We start from the raw sequence: 16,095 nt of genomic DNA on the forward strand, positions 1-16,095 counted from the left end.
CATTTGGATAATATCAATATATTCAAATAAGTTTTTTGTAAAATAAAATTAATTACCACATTTATACAAAGAGAACAACACATTCTTTCAATGTGTGTTTTTTAAGCCACAAAAATTTTAAAAAATTTAATTTTTTTCCCCAAACATTAGTTACAGTAGCTCTCATATAAGGTTCGCACTCCTGGTCCATGCATAGAAGATAATGCAAATTAAAATAATGAATGGTGTGTACCTTGACTGGGACCTAAAAAGACACCAAGTTTCTTGCTGTCTTTTACACCCAAATGTATACAGATATCTCATTTGAGAAAGACAGCAAGGCTCTGCACCTTTGTGCATTCTGCCACTAAGTAAAGGCTGAGCACAGCTTTGGCACCAGGCCATGCCACCTCTTCTGCCTCAAAACCAAGTCTCCCTCATTCACCCAGCACACTGGGCTGCCATGCTGATGTGGGCACAGGCTTTTGGTCCTGTTAAAAAATTCAGTAAATCAGAGGAATTTAGCCTAACTTGATACAAGCTTTCAAGGCTGTTGAAGTTCTAGAACCAAGTCCTTTATCTCAGCCATTGAATCAAAACTAAACAAAGACAAAGCTTTCTATTATGAAGTTCAATTGGTCCTAGGAAGAAGGCTAGAGTAAAATATTGATTTGCAAATATTTTGTAACTGTGTTTGCCACCTCACAGTTTTATCTCAATAAAAATTACATATTTATATAACAATTTGTACCCATTAAGGTTGTATGATCGATTTCATGCTGAAAACAGCAATAAAATGAAAGAGTAATAAAAATCTGCAGCCAAGCAGTGTAACATTTTTACCAGGAATAGACATCTAGCAATCAAGAAAAACCTTCTAAATCATAAACATCACAGACCAAGGATAAACTGTCCTCCTTCTGCTGACTTTTATAAACCCAAGATCAACAACAAAAACCTCACCAGTGCTGTGTTTCAGACCTGAGAGTTATGCTTCTTCTGCCCACTTGGAACAGACAATGGAACACTCACTCATAGTGAGTGTTCAAGAGAAATAAGACTGTTATGTCTTATTTCTCTTTCTACATTTCAGATGTGTGCACAGGCACCCAAACATACACAGCCAAGCCACTCACCCCTCTCACGTGTGGCAAAGACTTTCCTACTCCCCAACCTAAGATCATTACTGTTATTTTATTTCTTTTCATGCTCAAGACAACTGTTCAATTGCAGTATACACACATTTCCTCTATCACAAATACCCTAAATATCACCCAGCATGTCTTTGCCTTTCCCAATAAGGGACAGTATTTCTTGTTTTAATCATGATCATCACCTGTAAGGTTTTTAAGAAAAATCAGGTACACAACTGCTCTCTGCAGAAAACCAAAGTCTTTTCAGGTTAACCTACATTTAAGACAAAAAGAAACAAACAAAAGGAACATGAAAGACCATCTAATATACTTTGGCTATAAAGACAGCAGAATACATTTTTGCTTGACAATATTTTATTCCCTACCACAAGAGAAAGACAATATCTAGTGTTAATTATTGAAACAAACATACTTTGAAAACTGAACATGAACTTAGAAAACACAGAAAGGTCAGAATTCTAGACCCTGTCACTCTAATGGGACAAATGGTCAATAATCTTGCGGGCCCCAGAATCTGCTTTAGACAAAAATCAGACTAAGACAGTGGGAGTAAGTCCAGGCACAGGCTTTGTTCCCTTTGTATGGAAAGTGACAGCTGAAAAGAATCTTTATCAGCCAAGCAGGGTAGTGACAGTTCTGTACAAAGAGAGACTCACTTTGCAAGTTTTTCATTTTTTCTCATATATCCCTCTATCACAAAAGACAGTGTTAAGTTTCAGACACATTTTTTTGTTCTGTGAAGGCTGTACGGTTCAGGCATTCAGAGTAGTTACTCACTTGTGGACTACTAGACAAACAGACCATCATTTTGTTATAAACTGCTCAGAATATAATAATGAAAAATTCTTCTTGGAAAAAAATATAGGGAAAGACATGCGAAGCAAGCTTGTGGTATGTTTAGTGTAAATCCCAAAGTCTCAAATATTGTACTCAAAATATCAATGATCATAAAATACAGAGCTGCACTCCCATCTGTAATTATCACAGAGCAGTCAGGAAAGAACTGAATGGCATTCTTTTGATACAAGAAAAAAAACTCCAAACCCACCATCCAAGTGCATCTAATCTAGTGCTTAATGTGTAACAATGAAGCTTGAAGTGATTTATTTTCTTTCAGATTAACAATTCTTTTAATCTAACAAAAATTGAGAGCATTTTATATAAATGAAGGTATTCATTATTAACATTTTAATATTTCCCACGTGTTTTCATTCACTTGGTCTTCTCACCCTCCCTCAAGAGCACCTTGAAAGCAAAAATATCCACTTATTCTGCAGCCCATCAGTTTGTGGAGAGAAACTGCTGTTAATATATTAACTTCCCAGAAAACATTGCCATACACCTTATTGCCACTTAAACAATGTTATCAACTCTTCTAATAAGATAATGGTATCTTTATTAACTTAATTTCTCTATGTACTTGTAGAGTGGAAGTTTTACAAATTGTTCATCTTTGATTACAAAGATAATATTAAAACATACCTGTGGCTACAGAAATCACATAGAAGAGAAGAAAAAAGAGAAGTGAAGCTATTTCTGTCAAGGATATCAGAGTTATCATTTAATTTATGAACAACTTCCAGAGTATACCTGCTAACTGTATGTTACAGGCAAGATGTTAAAATAAGAAAAAAAAAAAAAAGGTGATTCTGTAGGAGACAAAATCTTTCTGTCAAAGTATTCAAAATATTGATGCTATAGAAGCTCAAGAAGCTTTCATTGCCACCATACCCAAACACAACTTAGTTGATTCATCCAAATACAACATAGTCAATTCATTTCATCACTTCAGCTGTATGATAAAAGGTGCTAGTCCTATATGTATTAAAGAGAGGGGAGAAATAAAAATGGCAAGATTTGTATCCTGAAAAGTATTTAGGCATTTCAAGTCCATTCAACAAACAACCCCTCTCCAGCCCCCTCCTCCACCACCACCTTCATGAACCATATACAGACTTTCTGGTCTTCAGAACCTCCTGCAGTGTTTTTATTTCCTCTAACTGCTGAGATAGAAAATTGTTTCAAGTCCAAGGTGTTTGAAAGGACAGAACACTCTCTATGTCTAAAAACACTCTCCACCTAGTCCTCTACTCCATTATTTTAAAATGCACGGCTGGAAAAAGAATTTCACCAATTTGCCAGTGGTCAAGGGGCAACCTGTGGTGTTGGACTACTCAGGGGCTGAGAGCACATCCTTCGTGGCAGCAATAAATGGGAAATCTTATGGGCAGGATGCAAATCTGAGCACACACTTCCCAGCCAGGAGTGCCCAGGAGCTGACAGCCAGCTGTCTTTCACCAGGAGGGGTGCTCTGCCTCCAGCCTCCAAAGAGATAAACCACACACTGGGCCCCTTTGGGCACAGTAATCCACCCAGGGTTTCAGAGCTGTGCAGCTGTACCACAGGCCTACACTTTCTAAACAAAGAAAAGCCACTTTTTGTTCCACAAGTGGGTAATGGCAAGTCAGTAGTGTGGGAGACAGAATAGGACTCAAGTGAAGGGCAGGAAAACTTTTACTGCAGAATGGAAGACTGGGGTGGGGGGAGAAAAGCGTTAGAGTAGAAGTTACGTTATTACAGTTTAAGGAAAAAATGCATTCTAAACAGATTTCTTGTTTTTTAATTTATTGCCAAAAAGGTTGAAGGCCATAAACATTTTATTAGAAGCTCAGATTTTAGGTTTCATAATATCTCATAACTGCAAGGTTTTATTGTGGTCAGCTTGACTATGAGAATTTTTACATTGTTGCTATAAATCAGCTGGGCTACTGGCAATTAGTTGCAATTTTGTTGAAAGATACTTTAAACAAACAAACAAAAAAACCAGTACAGAAATAGAAAAAGTACAAAGCAAATATAGCAAGCTGTGTTTTTATTTTGGTGCAAGTAACTAAAACACTGGTATGTGATCAAATCTGTGAGTCAAACTACTAGAGCAAGCAAAAGCCATAAAAATTAAACATTGAAAAAGTCACCATTACAAGATAGTGCTCCGTGATCTTTCCATTAAGAATTTAGGTAACAGCCATACTGCCTTCATGAGGAGAAAAGGAAGGATAGAAGAAGGGACAGCCCAAGGAATACACAATTTTTCCACCTCAAGCTGAACAGAAAAAAACCTGAAAAATACCTAAAGAGCAAAGTAGGTGCAGCTAATGTAATGCTTTTAAACCTGCAGAACAACAGCTCTCAATCACTTTCCTTAATAGTGGGGGGGGGGGTTTGGTGGGTTCTGTTTATTTTATTTAAGTACCCTTCCCATTGAGTAACCATGTCTCAGATTTCTCAACTCAATTTGAGTGAGCTTGACAAAATGAAGACACAATATTTTTATAATTCTGTCCAAGTCTTAACAAGTTAGAGAAAATATTTACTTCCTGAATACTGAGAAATAAGTGTTTACTCCATAAACTTTGTTTCATCTTGCTATTTGCTTTCTTCTCAAATATTCACTTTAAATTTTTGTAAAGCACATCAGCTTCAGCAGTGTTCTTTTTAGCTTTCATTTCTCAATTACTCTGTCACTGTATAGCATTCAGAACTAGAAACATTTTATCTTAAGGTCAACATTTTATTTGAGTTAGTTTCATGACAGAAATATATTTTAAATTCTCTAAAACTTCTCCATCATGCAAACAAAATATTGTTAAGTGGAAAGATCAGGAGATTGATTTCAAAAGCTTAGTCCTGCTCTGAAAATAAAATGCCAATGAACAGACTTTTAAAACTCACTGAATGAGTTATTTAGTTCTGAAAGTTGTAGTTTCTGAAGACACAAATCTGTACCTATCATCAGTCTTAATGCAACAATTTTGGAGATTGATACGTTTAATAGAATTAATGTTTTAATTTAATTTTTTTTTCCTGAAAGTATGGTTTAAAAAGGACATCTGACTGAGCTTTTCCATGTTCTTCCATTTTCAGCAAAATAAAATCTTTGGAAGGCAAGTCCCAACTTTCCTTGCCAATTGACAAGCACTATCTATCATGGTTATTTCAACTTCAAGGAATTTTACCCTAAAGGAAATTCTTTCCATTCCCTTTCCTGTTTGTTTTGATTATCTCAGCATGTATTTGCAACCTCTTTCATACTGAAGCTGAATGCTATACAAACACCTGAAATTTTAAACACTTTAAAAATGGATTCTAAAAACCAAAACAGGGATCTGAAGGTCTGGTTCATGCTTTGGTAAACACAGAAATACTTAAAAGTGTAACCACTCTGAAGCTGGATGAGAAAGAGCAGGAATCATCTCAAGCTTCTGGGCTTCTGCTGACTCTTGTTTATAGCTAATGAAACTAAGAGGTTAAGGCTGAACATTAAAAAAGTGCAAACAGAAGATGTTTTCAGAACTGAACCATTTTAATTTGTATTTTAAAATACTCAAATGAATCACAGATTTTTTTTTTTCCCCAGCCACACGGGTACCTCTAGAATAAGTTATCACAAGTTTCACCATACTAAAATCAGTAGCGAAAGCAAAAGAATCCCATACAAATCTAAGTTTGACATGCTGAGAGCCAATTTCAAATTCACATCCTGCTCCTTAACATTAAAACAATCTTTTGGAAGGGATCCAATGGAATTGCTCAATAGAAATTCACACATCCAAATTCTAGTATTGCTAAACATGTTTTAATCAGTGACAAAGTCAGCAAAGTGTATCTGAAGCCAAACCTGAGAGGACCTGCTATTGTCTTCAAGCATTTATTTTATTGTTAAGTTCCATAGTTGTAAAATATTTAACAACCAATAATTTATTTGGGAATTCTTGTCTACTGGTTTAAACAAAGAAGATACAATATGAGCCTATAATGCAAGACCATAAGGAGTCTTATAAAAAGATCTTCACAATATTGTAATAGAGAAGTATTCTGTACAAATTCTGAAATACGATAAAGTGGAATCAGAGTATGCTGGAATAGCAACTAAAATTCTCAATTATCAGAGCAGCTGATACCACAAAAAATGTTGTGATATTTCATACATTAATTTACACTGGAAGCCACAACAGCACTGTATTCAGACTGACTTGCTTACGACTTTGCCCAGTTTAGTCTTAAAAAAAATGTAAAGGATGTAGATTTGACAACTTGTGCTACTTATTCCAGCTCCTCAGTGTCCTTGGGGTGAATTTTGTTTGCAGGTGCCAAATCAGAACCTCCCCTCTTTCAGACTGTGACCACTGTCCTGTTCCCCTGTAAAGGCCTGGCTACATGTTCTTGATGACCTCCTAGGTATCACCTTGTGAGGCAGCTATTGTGAGGTAAGCATTCCCTGAGCTTTCTGATGTCCAGCCTGTGCAAAGCCATTTCTCTCAGCCTCTTCTTACGTGCTCTAAGCCCCTCATTTTCCTGGCTTTCCACTGAATTAGATTCAACTTACTCAATGTATTTGGGGAACCAAAACTGGATGGGTGTATCCAAAGTGGTGGTCTAAAGAATACTGAGTATTGGCAACCCACTGGCCCTGCTTCTGCTCATCCAGCCTAGTGTGCTGCTGGCATTTGTCACTGTCAGTGAAGCCTGACGTGCTGCCTTGTGTGCCAGAACGTGCAGGTCCCTTCCAGCACAGCTGTCTCCTGGGAAGTCACTCCCCACCCCATCCTGTGGCAAGGGGTAGGAAGATGCATTTATCCTTGTGGAATGTCAGGAGGTCCATCATGGTCCATTCCACCAGCCTCTCTCAGCTGCAGAGCACTGTCCTAAACGTGTCAACTACTCCCACAACGTGATGTCACATGCAAATTTGATAGGAATACACTTCATCTCCTCCTCCACGTCACTGATCAAGGTACTAAACAAAACAGGTTCCAATACAGTACTCCACTTGTAACTCATCTCCAGGTGCAATACAAACAATTAAGTGCTATGTTTTGAGCCTGACAATCATGCTTAAAGCCTGGATAAACTGAAAATAAATGACGGTCCAACTGCCATATGCAATATTTTGTCTGATCTGATGGCATTCACAGTTTCAGTAGTACACAGAAAGGTCCAACAACTGCAAATAAGTGTGTAAAAGATGCTCAGAAACTTCACACAAGGCTATTTTAATTACTGCTTAAGGGAAAAAAAGAAAACAAAGCTGAACACAGAAACAACTCCAGTAGATTCCTTCCTAATAAGGAAGAAAACATAGGACTAAAGAAAAATATGTTTATGTATGAAACATACATGATGAATGGGTTTAAGTTTCAGAATCTATGAATATAGTCCATGGAAAGAAAAATTAATTTCATCACCCAACCAAGGAAACCTAACGTCATTATCCACCTTATACATAAGTCATGAAATAGGAAAGACTTCACACTGTAACAAACAAAGCCATACAAATAATTTCTTAAAGGACGTTTAAAGTTATTTATCAATTTAATTGATTAATATTATACCTACAGCTGCCACAGACACACTGACCCCTACTTAGGGGGTTTCTAGTTGAGTAAATGTCCACCCACAGAAAGCAACACTTGCTGAGAATTAAAAAAATAGCTCCACAATAGAAACCATTCTTCTAACCGGTTGTTAAGTCACAGAGCCAAATACCTAACGGATTTTGGATAGTTCTTACTATTACTTTTCCCTGCAGTGATTACTGTAGCTGCCATAAAGAATACATACAACTGCACTGAGAGATGCAATTGACATGGAAAAAAAAATAAAATGGAAAAAAAAAAAATTTTTTCCAGCTGACATGGCCAGCTGACATAGAAAAAAATAAAATCTCTAACTTGCAACTTTCAACACCTCTGACCTACAGGCATACTGAACACTGGAAAATGAGTGGATAGGAATATTGATACTGTTGGGTACAGCCTACATAAGAAAGAGAAAAACATATCTATTTTCCTCAGAAGAAAGAATTATTATTATTAGAATTATGTATATATTACATATACATATATGTAAATATCCTATTTTCACACTCAGCCCCACAAAGCAAGGGTACTCAATTAGCAATTTGTGCATACAAAGACACAGTTTGTACACCCATTGCCAGGCAGAGGTACATTCTGAACATTGATAGTTATAATGTAACCTTATATATGTAACAATACTTTAAAAAATAGAGCAGTAAAATACAAAGTAAAAACAAAACACTTTTCAAATGTACTATCTGCTTGCTGCAGATCAGTATAAGAGAACGAATGGTCACCAATTTTTATTTCCTAAGGAAACAAGGCTTGTGTAGTCATACAGTGCAACACCTCCCTCTGCCTCAAGAATTTTTGAGCCTGTTTGACTCAGCAAAATCTGATAGATAAAGTTTCAAGGGTAGTTATGCTCCTAGAAACTTCACTTCAAAGATTAAACAACCACAAAGAAAAAGCACAAAGCATTCCAAGTGTGACAGAAGCAGACATTAGCAAAATTACCAAATCTGACAATAGCACAGACTAATGAAAGTGCTTGCCCTTCACTCAGAAATCTCCACCAGAGGCAATGATTTCCAAGGGTCCAGGTTAAGCTTGGCTCAGAACATCAGTAAAACCCTCTGCTCTATCAGTAGAAGCTTCATCCTGTATAGAAAATATTGGAGTTGAATTTAAAGTTTATGTTTTTCAGTGTAGCACTCTGAGCAACCACCTGTACATTTCTTGACCAATTTAGATAAATTCATCTATTTTGAGCCCTTCTTGTGACAAACTGCTCAAATTCTACATTTAAAGAAGTGGAAATGAGCAAACCTGTTCACACACTGTTATGGATAACACCAATCACTGTATTTACTCCATCTCATCTCAACAACTGTAACAATAACCTTTTGAAATGGTTTCCTATGCAAACAAGATTGTGTGATTCAAAGACATGTACAAAGATACTAAGAAAATTTTGGGGTGAGGGGATGGAAACAGCAGTGGATCTGAGAGGAGGAAGATACCCACTTCTGGAGTACCTGCCTGCTCTCAAAAATATGGTAGCCAGACAAGGGAGAAAACGTTTTGAACATTGACAGGTTTATCCCAAAAGCTCTAATTCTGCCAGGCAGCTTCCAGGACTGAATGCAGATGCCTGTGTATCTCTGCCAAATGATTCTGAGAATGCACTGTTGTTTCAGTTGTCTGAAAAGGGAACTTGAAATAAAAGGTTACAGTTTTGATAAAAGGATTTTAAGTACCTGGACATCACTTAATTACTACTACAGTTCAACTCAGACCAAAAGAACATGGATCAAGCTAAAAAATCCCTCTATAATAATAATTAAAAGGAGGCTATAGAAGTGCTAAAATAAGTCTCATGTTTTAGCATATTTTATGAAATAATGATTTTAAAATCCTCAGCTACTTAAAAGCTTTCTTCATGTGATCTTCCCTGCTGAACATCCCAACAAGTTTCCCACCCCTGAACATCCCAACAATCTAAAAGTTATTGCAGCTGAAAATATTTAAACCTCTTACATAAAATGACCGTACTCAGAGAATGACTTTGTAGTTATTTGGCTTGCTGTATTTAAAAACATACATTATTTTTCTAATTTACCATGTAACAAGAACAGAACAGTAGCTCTTCAAAATGCCAACACCTCAACAGTTACTGTGTGGCTTATCACTGAATGCCAACTTATCTCATGTTTTTGTCAAAAACATCACAAACTCAACCTAACAGAAACCCCAGCTGATTTCACTTGTTAGCTCCCGTGTCAGACTGTAGCACACTGACACAACATAGCTTTAAACTAATTCCTACCTTGTCTCAACTCTTATCACAAGTTCCATACTGTCAAATTTCAAACATTTTTCTCTGAGCCTCAGAGGGAAGAGAGCAGAAGATTAATGACAATACTGTGGAGAAAATAGGACATGGATTTGTAAATACAATGGGTTGTTTTACATTAGTCCAATGAAGAAAAATTATTCTCACACTGGGTTTGCATTCATCACCAATTAGAATTTTTACACAACAAACCCAGAGCATCCTCCTGAACCCAAATCACAGCTGGCAATCCTGCAGCCCAGTGAGGCAAGGCAGCCACTGCCCTTGAAAAACCTCCCTCCATTGCTTTGGGAAACACCAAGAGGAGCAAGAATAACAAGCTGTTGTCCTGACAACCTCGCAAAATAAAGCCAAGGCTTACTTTACTACAGCAGAACAATACAGACAACCTGATCACTGTAAACTGCTCCTAATTCTTCAAGGGCAGCTGGCACTGCAATAAGCAAGACTAGCACAGCAAAACACATATGCTTACTTACACACTGTTGATGATATGCACATGAGGCATGAGAATGCATGAACAGACACAGCCACACTCTTCTGGTCTTTTTTCCCCTCCACACTTATTTTTCCACTTTGAGTCACACTAGTATTACAATGGGGTTTCAAGCTAAAACATTTCAGGTATTCATTTTCAGTGCTGAGAAGACAAAAAACACTAGAAGCAGAGGAGTGCTCTTTTCCTTGAATGTACTTTAGGTATCTAAAAGTAGGAAGTAATTAGTTTTGAACAGAAAGCCACAAATGAGAACAACCAGAGAAGACGAATGATTAAATAACTTGCAACTCTCAGGTAAAAAAAAAAAATCAAAACAACAAACATGAAAAAACCCTAACAGACTGAAATGTCCCATCTTTCACAAATACTTTCTTCACAAAATGTAGGAAATAGAGCTGCTTCTTTGCAATGACTATTTTGCTAACTATGAATTAATTTCAGTACTTCTTTTTACTCCCCCATATGAAAGGGAAAAAACAAGAAAAAAATATTTTAACACTATGTGCACTTATAACATACTTTAGAATGTTTCACTCTCCCCTTACTCACCTTAATTGCCATTTCATTGTCACATCCTTTCACAATTTATCAGATTTGACTGGAGTGTAAAAATCCAAAATGCAATATACAGTGGCCCAGAAACCTCTTTCCATCTCATATATATGGAACAAGCAAGAGTTAAAAAGAAAAGGCAATTCAAAACAAAACACAAAAAAATGCCAAATCACTAGCAAAATTTTACTGATGTATTAAAACACATTTTATTCCATTTAAATTAACCGGCCACAGAGTGTCTGATGTATTCAGAGTACCTTTCCTAATAAAAACATTTTAAGTATTCTAAACTGTCATTCCTGTAATTTGTAAAATGCTTCTATCACAGTTTGTATCAGGTTTAAAAAAAGTTGGTGAGCCTAAAGGGAAATAGAATGGCAAATTGATGAGTTTTGAGGGCTTTTTAATCTTCTAAGTAATCTTTCAAGCATAGGTACTCCACAATATGACTTTTCAGGTGTAAGTTATATGAAAATAATTGGATGGGATTTATGATAGAGGACACATGATACGCATAAATGCAGGACGGCATTATCACAACCCACAGCCACTACACCAGTGAGAATTCAGGCAGCCAAGGAGAGGGGGAGGAAAGAAGAAACAGCAAACAATACAGGAGCATGGCACAAATATCTGCAGAGCCGGGTATGCAACTTTGCAGGATCCAGAACAAAAAATGAAGACATTATATAAGAAAATATTCAAAGTCTATGGCAAAACTCCAAGTCCTGTGCTCAGAATTTTATTTAAGCTGCTGAGGGGGAGGGGCAGCCAGACAATTCAGCTACTGCCACCTTCCAGCCTCCCAGCTACCACAAGCCAATTTACTACTGCTTCTCTAGCCTCCTTCTAGATTCCCTCACTTTCAAAAAATAGCTATGGTATCTTTCTACATTACATGTCACAGCTTAGAAAAAAAAAGTAGCTACAGGTCTTTTTCCAAAGGAACACAGAATCCCCAGTTAACAGCACTAAAATAAATGCTTACTTCATTTCAAACATCTACTATTCTTAAAATGTCTTACAAGCATCCAATCCAATAAAGCTGTTTGTCTGCATAGTCAAAAAGGCAGGAGAGCAGCTGCTTACATTTACTACATGTTCAGAACACTACCTCCACAAGGATTCAAGACACTTTTTTAAACAAACCCTTTAATTATGTATGCACTGCTCATTATTTAAGAAATTCCAGAAAACCAGAAGAATGCACTTATAAATCTTGAGTAGTTAACTGCTGATGTAATTACAGTTTCATGATCCAAACAAGAGCCTACATATCTTCTAGTAAGAACTATGGTGCAAACTAATCACAATGACATTTCTGCCTACTGCTGTCCTGTCCAACTAAAAACTAAAAGAGTATCACCAATTATAATGATCCTTTTCAATCTTCTGCTCATTCAATTATGCAGAAAAGTGGATTCAAATCCAGGGTCAGTGCTTTACTACAAAGGAATGCAGGTTCTCTCCCATTTACTTCTGTCACGATAAATCAGATGTTTAACATAAAGTGTGCTCTTTCACAACAAACTAAAAAAAAAGACAGCTATTCATGTGAAATCCTGACAATTCTTAAAAATCTAACCAGTCCCATGACATCATCACTGAATGTCATCAGGAATTAATGTTATCCTTAATGAAATTTATGTAAACAACTAGTGTTTAACAAACAAGCATAAAAAGAACTGTGAAACATACTTTTCAATCTACTAAATACAAATTCCCTCAAAAATTCTTCTTATTGGATTATTTGATTTGGTAGACAGTCCTCACACTCTTCTCTCAAAATTCAGGTAGAAAAATCAGGGTTGAAAAAGACTAGGAGGGGCATCCCCCCCCCTTAAACTTCATGAACCGTCCAGATTAATAAAAGGATGAAAATTGTGCTGAAAATAAAGAGACAAACTGAAGTTGGTCTTGACTTTGCAGGAGGCAACATTTTAAAGAATCAGATAAAAAGTATGTTACCTAATACAAAAAAAAAAAACAATTCTACTCTGAGGACAATATTGCAACATACAGAAAACAAACAGCCACCTCCACTTTACTGACCCACAACCCAGCTTACCCAAACATTTGAAAATCACAAAGCATTTTAAATTGCAAAGCAAAAATTGCAAGGAAAAAGAGCATTTGTCAAACCCTGATTTCATTTCAAGATGTAAAACCAGCTACTGTTGGTAATCTTGGATGACTAACGTGAGAAACTAGATAACCCAGTGCCCCACCCTCTTTCCACAATCTGTAACTTGTATTATCATAATAGCATAGCATTTCTTCCTCTGTATTACCAAACTAGATCTCTCAGCAGTAAAAGGAAGGAACCTACCCAAAATATTTTAACATCCAACCATCTAAATATAATCCTAACTCCAGGCAAAGCAAGGAGAAAATACTTCCTTTCTCCTGCAGTTTGAACAGATGATCTGCAGATAAAGAGCTTAGGTGCAATGCCTATGTCCAGTATGAAGATGGAAGTGAAAAAATGAACTGCCTCAATTCAGTCATAGAAGTCCAAAGCAGAAAAAAAAAAAAGGATGATTTTGCTGTCTGTTTCACCACTGTTTTGCTTAGTTCCTCATTTGATTCTCTTAGTTTGCAAGAATATTTCACAATGCACTTGAGTAATGGCATGTCATAAATGCCTACAAAAAGAAGAACATAATATCTTTCTTTCAGGAAAATGAAATATAAACCTGTAAAAATACTCTGATATGTACAGTAAGCAAATACCAGCTTCAAAGAACTGTGGTTTTGTTAAGTTCTAAGCTTCACATTCTATCCTTGGCATATATGAATGAAATGATCTTTAATTGATCCAACAGGATCGGTGAAACAGTCTGGCATCCTTACAAGCATTCCTTCTGGTTCCATCTAAGTGCTGCATGACCTGCTAAGGTAACCCACTGGGCATGCAAAACCAAGACAATACATTCAGAGACCTCTCTAAATCTAGCTTTATATGAATGCTACATAAATTATAAATCAACTGTTGTGGACCCTAAGTGATGTTTAAATATCTATAATGCATTAGAGCTCTTGATGATTTAAACATGTTTGCATTAATAATACAAGATATTTCAAAGATAAAATTTGAAGATTTGAGTATTTCAGAGCCACCACTGAAGAAGCGAATGGAGGGCAAATATTGCATTCCAACTGACAAAAGGCAGTTTTGTAAAAACACAAGAAATAGAGTAATAAGGCACCAAGCCTAGGCATTTCTATATCCACCAGGCTGTGAAGCACTATGTTTCTGAATCCAGCTCCAAAACGTTTCAGTCTAAGGTAGCTAGGTACAGAATCTAGGGGAAAAATAGCTGAACAGACAATATTAATGCACTATGGTCCCTTTTAAAATAAATCCATCAAACTGAGTAACAACTGAGACTGAATTACTGGCTTTTCCCCGTTTTCAAACATCCTGCGTTATCCAGCTGCCTTCCTTTATAGCAACGTAAATATTATGCAGAGTTACCTTCCAACTAAACAAACTTTCTTTAGATATTAGTAACACACATGTAAAATAAAGTCTAAAGAAGCAACATGAGCTAATCAAAACAACGAATTCTAGCAGCTAGTAGGCAAGCTTCAGATCTGCTCGTGTCTTATCGGCGCAGAACTGACCAGAAGATAATTTACTATTCACGTGAAGAGGGAAAAAAAAAAATAGACAAACACAGAAATAGCAGGCTGCAGAGACAGATTAAATGCTTTCCTTCCCTCCAGGATAGCTGATATAAGAAAGCCATCTAGTGTTAACTTTCAGAAGTGAAAACTGCGCACAAAAGAGCTTGGGAAAATTTACATGTGCAATTCTCTCTAACTTTGCATGTCTTTTGCATCATAAAAAAATTAAAACTCGTTTCCTCTAGAAAAGCCAGGCTGAAAGCAAGTATTCAAACCACCTATGTATTAAAATAATGCAGCACCAAGTACTAAGGTAGTTTACTGACCTACTTCGTGAACCTTAACAGCCATATCTGAGATTTGTCAGCTTCGGAGTTGCCTTTGTCAAGCCTGTGTAACGCTACTTCCCATTCGCAGGGGCTCGCAGAGCGCAGCCGAGAGCTGCCGCCCGGTACACAAGGGCTGCGAAGCCAGCAGCATAAAAGCTGAGGCAAAGTTGAGCCGAGCTGGCTGCTATTGAACGAGCCGAACGTCAAGTTTGGAGAGCGGACCCCTGAACAGCTATGGGAGTATTACAAGATAACAAAGAGTGTAAAAGGATGCAGCCTGTGCCTTGTATCCAGCAACCAAAAAAAAAAAAAAGGGCGATTTAAATCATTTAAGGAAACTGGAAACTGCAGGGGCTGAAGAGGCTTTTCCTCTGCTACCCCAAGCGCTCGGCGGTCCCCGCTGCACAGTCCCCGCTCTGAGCAGCGGCTCTCCCCAGAGATGTCCGATCCGGGCAAACTTACTCGGCAATTGCCATTATTCTTGGAGCGAGACGCGGAGAGGGGAGCGGGGGGCTCGCGGCAGAGGCGCCCGCAGGTGACGGGCGGCCGCCCCCGCGGCCATTCTCCACGGGGCGGATGGCATCGCTATTTATAAAGGCGACGTGCGGGAGCGAGCCGCCTCACGGTGCCCGCCGGGGCGGGGTGGCTGCGGCCGGGTGCCGCTGGGGACGGGGGGCTGCTAGGGAAGGGGGGCCCGCGTCTCCCCGCCGCCTTCCCACCCGCCTCAGCCCTCCGCCCTCCCGCGGAGCCCGGAGAAGCCGACCTCCCTCCCAAAGGCACCTGAGGGAACAAGAGATGGGTCTGCCCTCACAGCCCCCCCTTCCCTGAAGTGCTCCCGAGCCCTTCCCGGGAGGGAAGGCACTCGCACGCCCGCGGGGCACGGACGTGGTGGCGGGGGCCGCTCCTTACCTGGTGCTGCCGCGGCCGCCGCTGCTGCCCGCGCTCCGGCTGCTCCGGCCGCGGGACCCCCATGCCCCCCGCGCACACGGGCTCCGCTCCGCTCCGCTCCCGGGGGACCCGCTGCCCGCGGGGCGCCGGAGCCCTGCACAGAGCCGGGGGCCGTCCGCTGGGGTGCTGCGGGGTGCTGCGGGCTGGCGTGAGCGCCGCTGCTCCTCCTCTCGCTCCCCGCCAGCCCTTCCTGGCGCTCCCCCGCGCTCCGCCCGGCGCTGGGTCTGGAGTGCGGCTCCGCCGCCGGACGGGAGGGCGGGGCGGCGGCGGCGGGGCGGGGGCAGCA

General features: G+C 38.9%; 1 protein-coding gene across 3 annotated transcripts in view; it reads right to left on the bottom strand.

Moving 5' to 3' along the window:
• Window positions 1–16,043, bottom strand: part of SIPA1L2 (signal induced proliferation associated 1 like 2) — a 126,497-nt gene extending 110,454 nt beyond the window's left edge. For all 3 annotated transcript variants that reach the window (XM_039707522.1, XM_039707521.1, XM_039707519.1), the window contains exon 1: window positions 15,771–16,043. The gene's annotated coding sequence lies outside the window, so the exon portion shown is untranslated. The remainder of the gene's footprint in view (window positions 1–15,770) is intronic.
• Between the last annotated feature and the right edge of the window lie 52 nt (window positions 16,044–16,095).

Source organism: Passer montanus, unplaced genomic scaffold (genome assembly GCF_014805655.1).
Source record: "Passer montanus isolate IOZ18808 unplaced genomic scaffold, ASM1480565v1 scaffold2, whole genome shotgun sequence".
In the NCBI taxonomy this organism is placed as follows: domain Eukaryota; kingdom Metazoa; phylum Chordata; class Aves; order Passeriformes; family Passeridae; genus Passer; species Passer montanus.